Raw genomic sequence first — 6922 nt, forward strand, 5'->3', positions numbered from 1 at the left:
AGGTGAGACCCAAAGCCCGAGCTGGACCATCCGGACCCAAAGTCAAAGCGAAACCCTGGTCAGGGTTCCGCTATTCATGCACATAGGATAGAAAGCGAGGGGAAACATACCGCCCCTCAATGATGTCCCCTCTCCTTATGTCACAAGGGTTATTCACAAAAGGGTGATGAGTTTGGAGCAGTGAACAATCTCAGCCAAAATAGCTGATTTGGAAAAATTCTCCAATTCAGCTCAATTTCCAGTTTAGCAGTGTTGTCCCAGATTGTTCACGTCTCCGGCCTTCTCCAAACCCTGCACCCTTTTGTGAATAACCCCCTTAGTCTTTTCTTGATCCACCACAGAACTAACCACTGCCTACAGCGATGCCAGCAATTCTCCATCATGAGTTGTCTGCAAATGACTGCTCAGTGTTGATATATTTTAGTGCAGAGCTGTCAGCACAAGTGTAAAGCTAGACATACCGTGTTTCCCCGAAAAAAAGACAGTGTCTTATATTTTTTTTTCCACGAAAAAAGACACTAGGTCTTATTTTCGGGGGATGTCTAATGTGTACCTGGCTGCAGCTGTCCGCTCTCCGCTCGTGCGTGCGGGTGGCCATGCGGGAGGGAGCTGCGGCCGCTCTCAGCACTATTGCCGTCCAGGGAGCCAGACAGGTGGGCGTGCGGGGAGGCGTGCCTGGCGGGGGGAGAAGTAAGATCTAGCGCTATCAGGGATCTCTGTAATATAAGACCTACCACCGAACTAGGTCTTATTTTCGGGGTAGGTCTTATATTACAGAAATCCCTGAAGATAGCGCTAGGTCTTACTTTCGGGGAAACACGGTACACCTCAAGGCTGAACGAGAAGAATTGCTCAGTTCCCCCATCCATGCTAATCAGCGCTGATAGAGGTATATTCCCCTGCTGGCTATTGCGAGTGACGGATGTCAGAATGCCCGACCTATGGCCGCATTTGATTGGCTTTGCTGTTTGACAGACACCGGTGCCAACAGGGCCATCCACAGATCGAATTTTGGGCGACTCAGCAGAAAACAGCCAACTTTCGATCTGTGTATGGCCAGCTAAAGATTTGCCACGGCTGTTTCCAATTTAGGATGAAGTGAGTATATACAGCAAGGGGTGAGCATTGCAGTAGAGGTTAGTTTAGGGCTCTTTAGGTTAGTGACAGGGTCAGGAATCATGTGGTTGGGATGTTACAAGGTAACAGCTTTTTTTTTAGCGAGGTGGTTGCAAACTTTTTAAGCGTTCGGTTAATGTTAATAGTACTGGCAGGGAGAGAGTTAAAAGTTAGGGATATTAAATGTCAGGGTCACTTTGCAACCTAGGAAATTAGGGGAGCAGCGAGATATACACTTTTTCTTAGCATTAAAGGAGAACTATGAGGTGGGTGCTTTTCCCTCATCCTTATAGCTCTAGCCAACATGTGACAATGAAACTGTCACAGGTCGGCTCAGTAGATCGGGAAGTGAGCGAACACATACCGGCATTCGCTCACCTCTCGATCTGCTGGATTCCCCCCTACCCGCTCCGATCCGCCAGCGCTGACTGGCGGAACGGATGGGGGAGTGGGCGGGTACAACTGGCTCTGCCTCTAGATAGGAAGAGCCAGCTGTCACTCACGCAGCTGGGCGGATCCAGACATAATTGTCAGGATCCGCTTCAGCGTCTCAGTATATAGGGAGCTGTAGCTCGCGGTATACTGAGCTTAGGGTGACGGGAGGACGCTAGTTTGTGTCCTCCCGTTACCCTAAGGAGAACTATGGGGAAAAGCCCTGACCCCATAGTTCTCCTTTAATAAGGAAAACAACCAGTCCATCAACCCTGAGACAATAATATACAGAAATACAAATTAAAAACTATAATGTTTCTGTGCTCTAAATAATATTCTTCATGTGATAATAGTCAAAATGCCCCCCAATATTATTTCATTACCCAGCTTCTCCATTACCAACAGATGGTACCACCAACCAATTTATATGATGGACTCTTGTCCCTTATAATACCCTCAATATACAGTAACAGTGAATTGTGTATCCAGATCAACAATGAAAACATTTATTGCAAAAAAATCTCCAATAAAAAACTGATTATGTTGGAAGCAAGCTGTGTGAGGAATAGTTTATACTAAAACCGTACCTACCGCTCTATAAGGAGGGAGTTTCACATCCATACTGCACGTACATTCTGGCTTATCTAAGACATGTGTTGGCGGCAGAACAACTCAAAGCATTATAAATTTCCAAGTAATAAAATAAAACTTTTATTGCATTTTAACTGAACTGCTCTGTTTACAGTGTATATAATAAATGACAAAGCGACTGAGTTATCAGTATTTCCAGAGACGTATAAAATGTTTTCTCCAAACCATTTCATGAAATGTAGATGTTGCACTCCATAGGCTGTGCTGCATGTTATTTACTCCCGACAACTGAACTCCATTTCCTATGTTATATGGTACACTGGTCTGACCACTATACTTTGTAAGCTGTGTTATACATTACATACTCCAGCCCAAAGTGTTTATTGCTTGTAGTAAATAACTCCCCAACTATGTTAAGGTTTATTTGAAGTGTTAAGATTTTCAGCGGGGAGAAAGTTCAATGTCGGGGTCACTTTGTAACCTAGGAAGTTAGGGGAGTTGTATACACTTGTTCTCATCATTATTAAAGGAAATTACTAGTGCTAGCCCGTCATCCAATGAGACCTTACTAAATATACAAATATAAATGTCACTTGTAAGGAGCACACAGAGCTCCTGGGATTTGTGCATCCCTGTTTTATTGTATGTTTTTTTTATTTTTTTATAAATATATACAGTATATAAGGGATACACCGATACCATTTTTTCAAGTACAAGTACTGATACATTTTTGTTTAGTGTCATCTGACAGTTATTCTAAAACAACATAAACTAATGATTTTAGGACAGTGGTAGAGCGTCATAGCCCGGTCCCAGCTGCAACCGGTGCAACCCTGGTAGTTTTCATAAAAATGCCAAGTATCGGCACTGGTATCTTAACTAGTATCTGAGCATCCCTACTTACTACATATACAAATATCAATTTAAAACTATAATGTTTAATATTCTTCAAGTGATAATAGCCACAACCCCCCCCCAATATTATTTCAATGCCCAGCTGCTACCTTACCAACAGTTAGTTCCACCAAGCAATATACTGCATTTTAGATTGTAAGCCCTCAGGGGCAGGGCCTTCCTTACCATCTTGTCTTGAATTGTATTGTGATTGTAATGTCTTCCTTATATTGTACACTGCTACGCAAACTGTTGGCGCTATATAAATCCTGTATAATAATAACAATAATAATATGATAATGTAAATGGACATGCAGCGCTCTTCTCCCTTATAATACCCTCAATATAACTATGAATCATGTATCTTCATAACAACAAACAAAACAATTATTCCTCCAAACAAACTACCAATTAAATGTGCTTTTTAGTTTTCAATAAACTGCGTTTTATGATCTATGTTGCATCTTGAGAGTCTTTTGGGAAATCTGGATTGAGTAAATCCTGGTGGCAATGGACAACTAAGATACATTGTTAACATGGATCACCCCACTAAGTGCAATACCTTTCTGTTACAGAAAATAATCACAGGACGAGTGTCTTTGCAATTTCAGAAACATGAGAGAGCAGTAACAAGTTAAGAAGTGCAAAACCATAACTTTAAGGCCCCATTCACACCTGACCGTTTTGTAGCGCGTCCTACGCTCGATGAACGCTCTACAAAACGGTCAAAAAAATAAATAGCATTGTAGTCAATGGTATCGTTCCCACCTGTCCGTATTTCCGCCCGTCCCGAACGCACTACAAAACGGCCCACGCATGAAAAGGTCCCGGAGCGTTTTTTGCTGCGTATTGGTCCGTTTTGTAGGGCGTTTTCCATTTGTATACTGCCAAGTAGCCTTTGGAATCGCGCGACGGTCGCGCAACTTTTGTACCGCGAATCGCGGTAAAAAAACCGTGTGACGGTCGCGCAACAGACGCGCATATTACAATACGCATAGGTGTGAATGGGGCCTTAGAAGCAACGCTGTGTAATGAATGGACATTTAATACCGTAATACATTGTATTTCAAAGAACTGGGTTGCTTACAGTATATAAAATAAAAATACAAGGCTGTTAAGTTATCAGCACTTCCAGAGAATAATTTTTTTCTACCTTTTTTGTAGAATTGTTTCGGGATGTTTGTTTTATTTGATGACATTGATGTGGAGGGTTTTATTTAGGGCAGGATCATTGCATATGTTTATTTACAAGTCAAGCAAATGGTTTCTGCCAAAGCTGTATTTATGGGTCAATAATCAGGCACCTGCACCTTCAGACTTCTTGTACAATTTGGCTTCATCCATGGCAATATCTGATAGCAGGGCAACTCAAAATGTTGCAAATTTCACAATTATTATTATTATACAGGACAATTATCACATTTCAACTAAACTACAGTAGAGAAAATAAATGACAAGGCTACAGAGTCATAAGTACTTCCAGAGATAAATAGAGTTATGAGTGTTTCCTCCTAACCCTTCTCAGAAATGTTGGTGCAAAACACTAAAGATGGATCACCTGAATTATGCAATTCGACGGTAATATCTGACAGCTCTAAGTGGTGTTGGGTTCTGAAGAGTCCTAGCATAACATGCATGGACGCTATAGTGCATGAGATCAAACTTTGCTAAGGGCAATAAGCTTATAATGTTGTTTCAGTCTGGTATTGTTAACAAAGTCAGCTTAAATACTTTTTAACATTTTTATTTATCTTATTATGTTTTAGTTTAATTTTTCATTTTTATAAAAAACTTTTTTTTACTTTTGTGTAATTTTTTATTTACTTTTTTTAATATTTATTTATTTTTATTGCTATCACACAGGAGCTAACAAGCCCCTGTGTGATATAATTCGAAGGTGACAGTTTCTCTTTATTGAACCTGTCACCTACAATACTGCGCTGGCACTCCTGTGACAGCTGAGATGGGAAGAATGCGAGTGCAGCTCTCCCCTCTCAGTGTTCATACAGAGTAGTGCGGAGAACGTACATTCTCCGCTCTGCTTCCCGCCGTCCAACCTGATCTAATTTGCCGTGGTCCAGGGGACCCCGAAGACCACGGCAGGGAGGGAGCCAGTGGGCGGGGAGACAGCTGGCGGGCAGTGACAGTGGGTGGTGACTGAGACAGCAGACAGGGAGAGAGGCGGTGTTTGGGGAAGGGGAGTGTCAATCAGGCTGCTTGCGAGTGATCTTGAGCGACTGTACAGTTGCTGGAGATCATTTGTAAAAAAAAAGGTTCCCTGCTTTACATTTAGCTCTGCTTGCCCCAAGCCGGGCTAAATAAGGAAAAAAACTACTCGCCGGCATTCGGAACTGCGTGTACTGGGTGTCAGGTGATAGGAATTCCACACCCCTGAACATGGTTTGACCAGTTTGGCATGGAGGAACTTGAATGGCCTCCACGGAGAACTGACCTCTATTTTTTTTTTAAAAATTAAGATTTTATTTGAGTTTTCAATATACAAAGTACAAAAATACAAGAATACAGATAAACATAGGACAGAGACGTCCGGACATCCACATAGTACCATCGTATGTAGTCACATTCCATCTCTTAGTACATGTGCAGTGGGTAGATATGCATATGCTCCCTCGACTAATACTCTGTAGTCGTATGCAATGTATTGGGGCTGCCGCACATATCACAAGGCATGTGCCTTATTTTGTGTACTGCACACCTCTTATGGAGTGCATGTGTGCAGAGGATATGGGACGACCATCCCGTATCCTCACGACCATCACTGAAGGGTCCTGGGGCCGAAGCTACGGCTAGATCCTTCGGCAGCTTCGTGAATAGACCCCCTATGTTTCCTAGTGACCACTGTCAATAGGAAAGAAAGTGCAAAGAATGGGATGTGGTATTTGAAGGTGTATGGAGAGGCTGACTAAGCTTTGTGTGGCTTCATAATGTCAGCTATTGTGTCTTTCAGGATCCTCTCACAACACAGCACAGAGCTCCTCCTGCTGAACATGATTAAAACAGGTAAGTCACTGTGATAGCAATGTGTATTTGAATGAAAATAAAGAAATTGTGTCTTCGTTCACAAGATGTCACACACCCGAGAGCCTCATTTAGGAGAAAATAGACAAATCAGATGTTTACACCTCACAGCAACAGACTGTTACATTTATTTACCCGTAATACTCAGATAGTGAAAGCAAGATAACTTTTTTTTTCTTCCTTTTTTAACAAGGGAACATTTTCAGCATCAGACAAAGCCGGCAGGGAACTAAGGTGGGCAATCTTCACAAGGGTCACATTTTACTAAGCTAGAAGCAAAACTTCAGTTTTAACTTTTGTCTTCTACTTTCCCTGGGCAAATGGTTTTAAATTCCTAAACCTGGAGTACTGCTTTAACCCCTTCATGAATGAGGCCTTTTTTCATTTTTTGTTTACATGTTATAATCCACATTTTAGGCCTAAAAATTACACAAAACCCCCAAACATTATATATTTTATGAAAGCCAAGACGCTAGAGAATAACATGGTGGCAGTTGCATTTTTATGTTGCACGATATTAGCGCAACTCCTTATAATACCCCAAAATTTAGTGAAAAATGCACTTAAATGCCCCAAAACACTTGGAAGCCGGCTGCGCATTTTGCTGCACACAGCGCGGTGGTTTAAGTAGTAACCAGCACGCTCTGTAGGCAGACGGGCTTCATTTAGTGGGGGGCAGGGGTGTCACTCCCGCGGGCCCTCGGCTGGTGGTATTCAGCATTGCTGTATAATCATTATACAGCAATGCTGAATACCACCCAGCTACAGTCCCCCAAGCCCCCCAAGCCAGCCATCACCCACAGACTCCCCAACCTTACCTACATCCAGGCTGCAGCACCTCTCCTTGGCG

Source organism: Nanorana parkeri, unplaced genomic scaffold, assembly GCF_000935625.1.
Source record: "Nanorana parkeri isolate BGI_ZX_2015 unplaced genomic scaffold, ASM93562v1 scaffold506, whole genome shotgun sequence".
In the NCBI taxonomy this organism is placed as follows: domain Eukaryota; kingdom Metazoa; phylum Chordata; class Amphibia; order Anura; family Dicroglossidae; genus Nanorana; species Nanorana parkeri.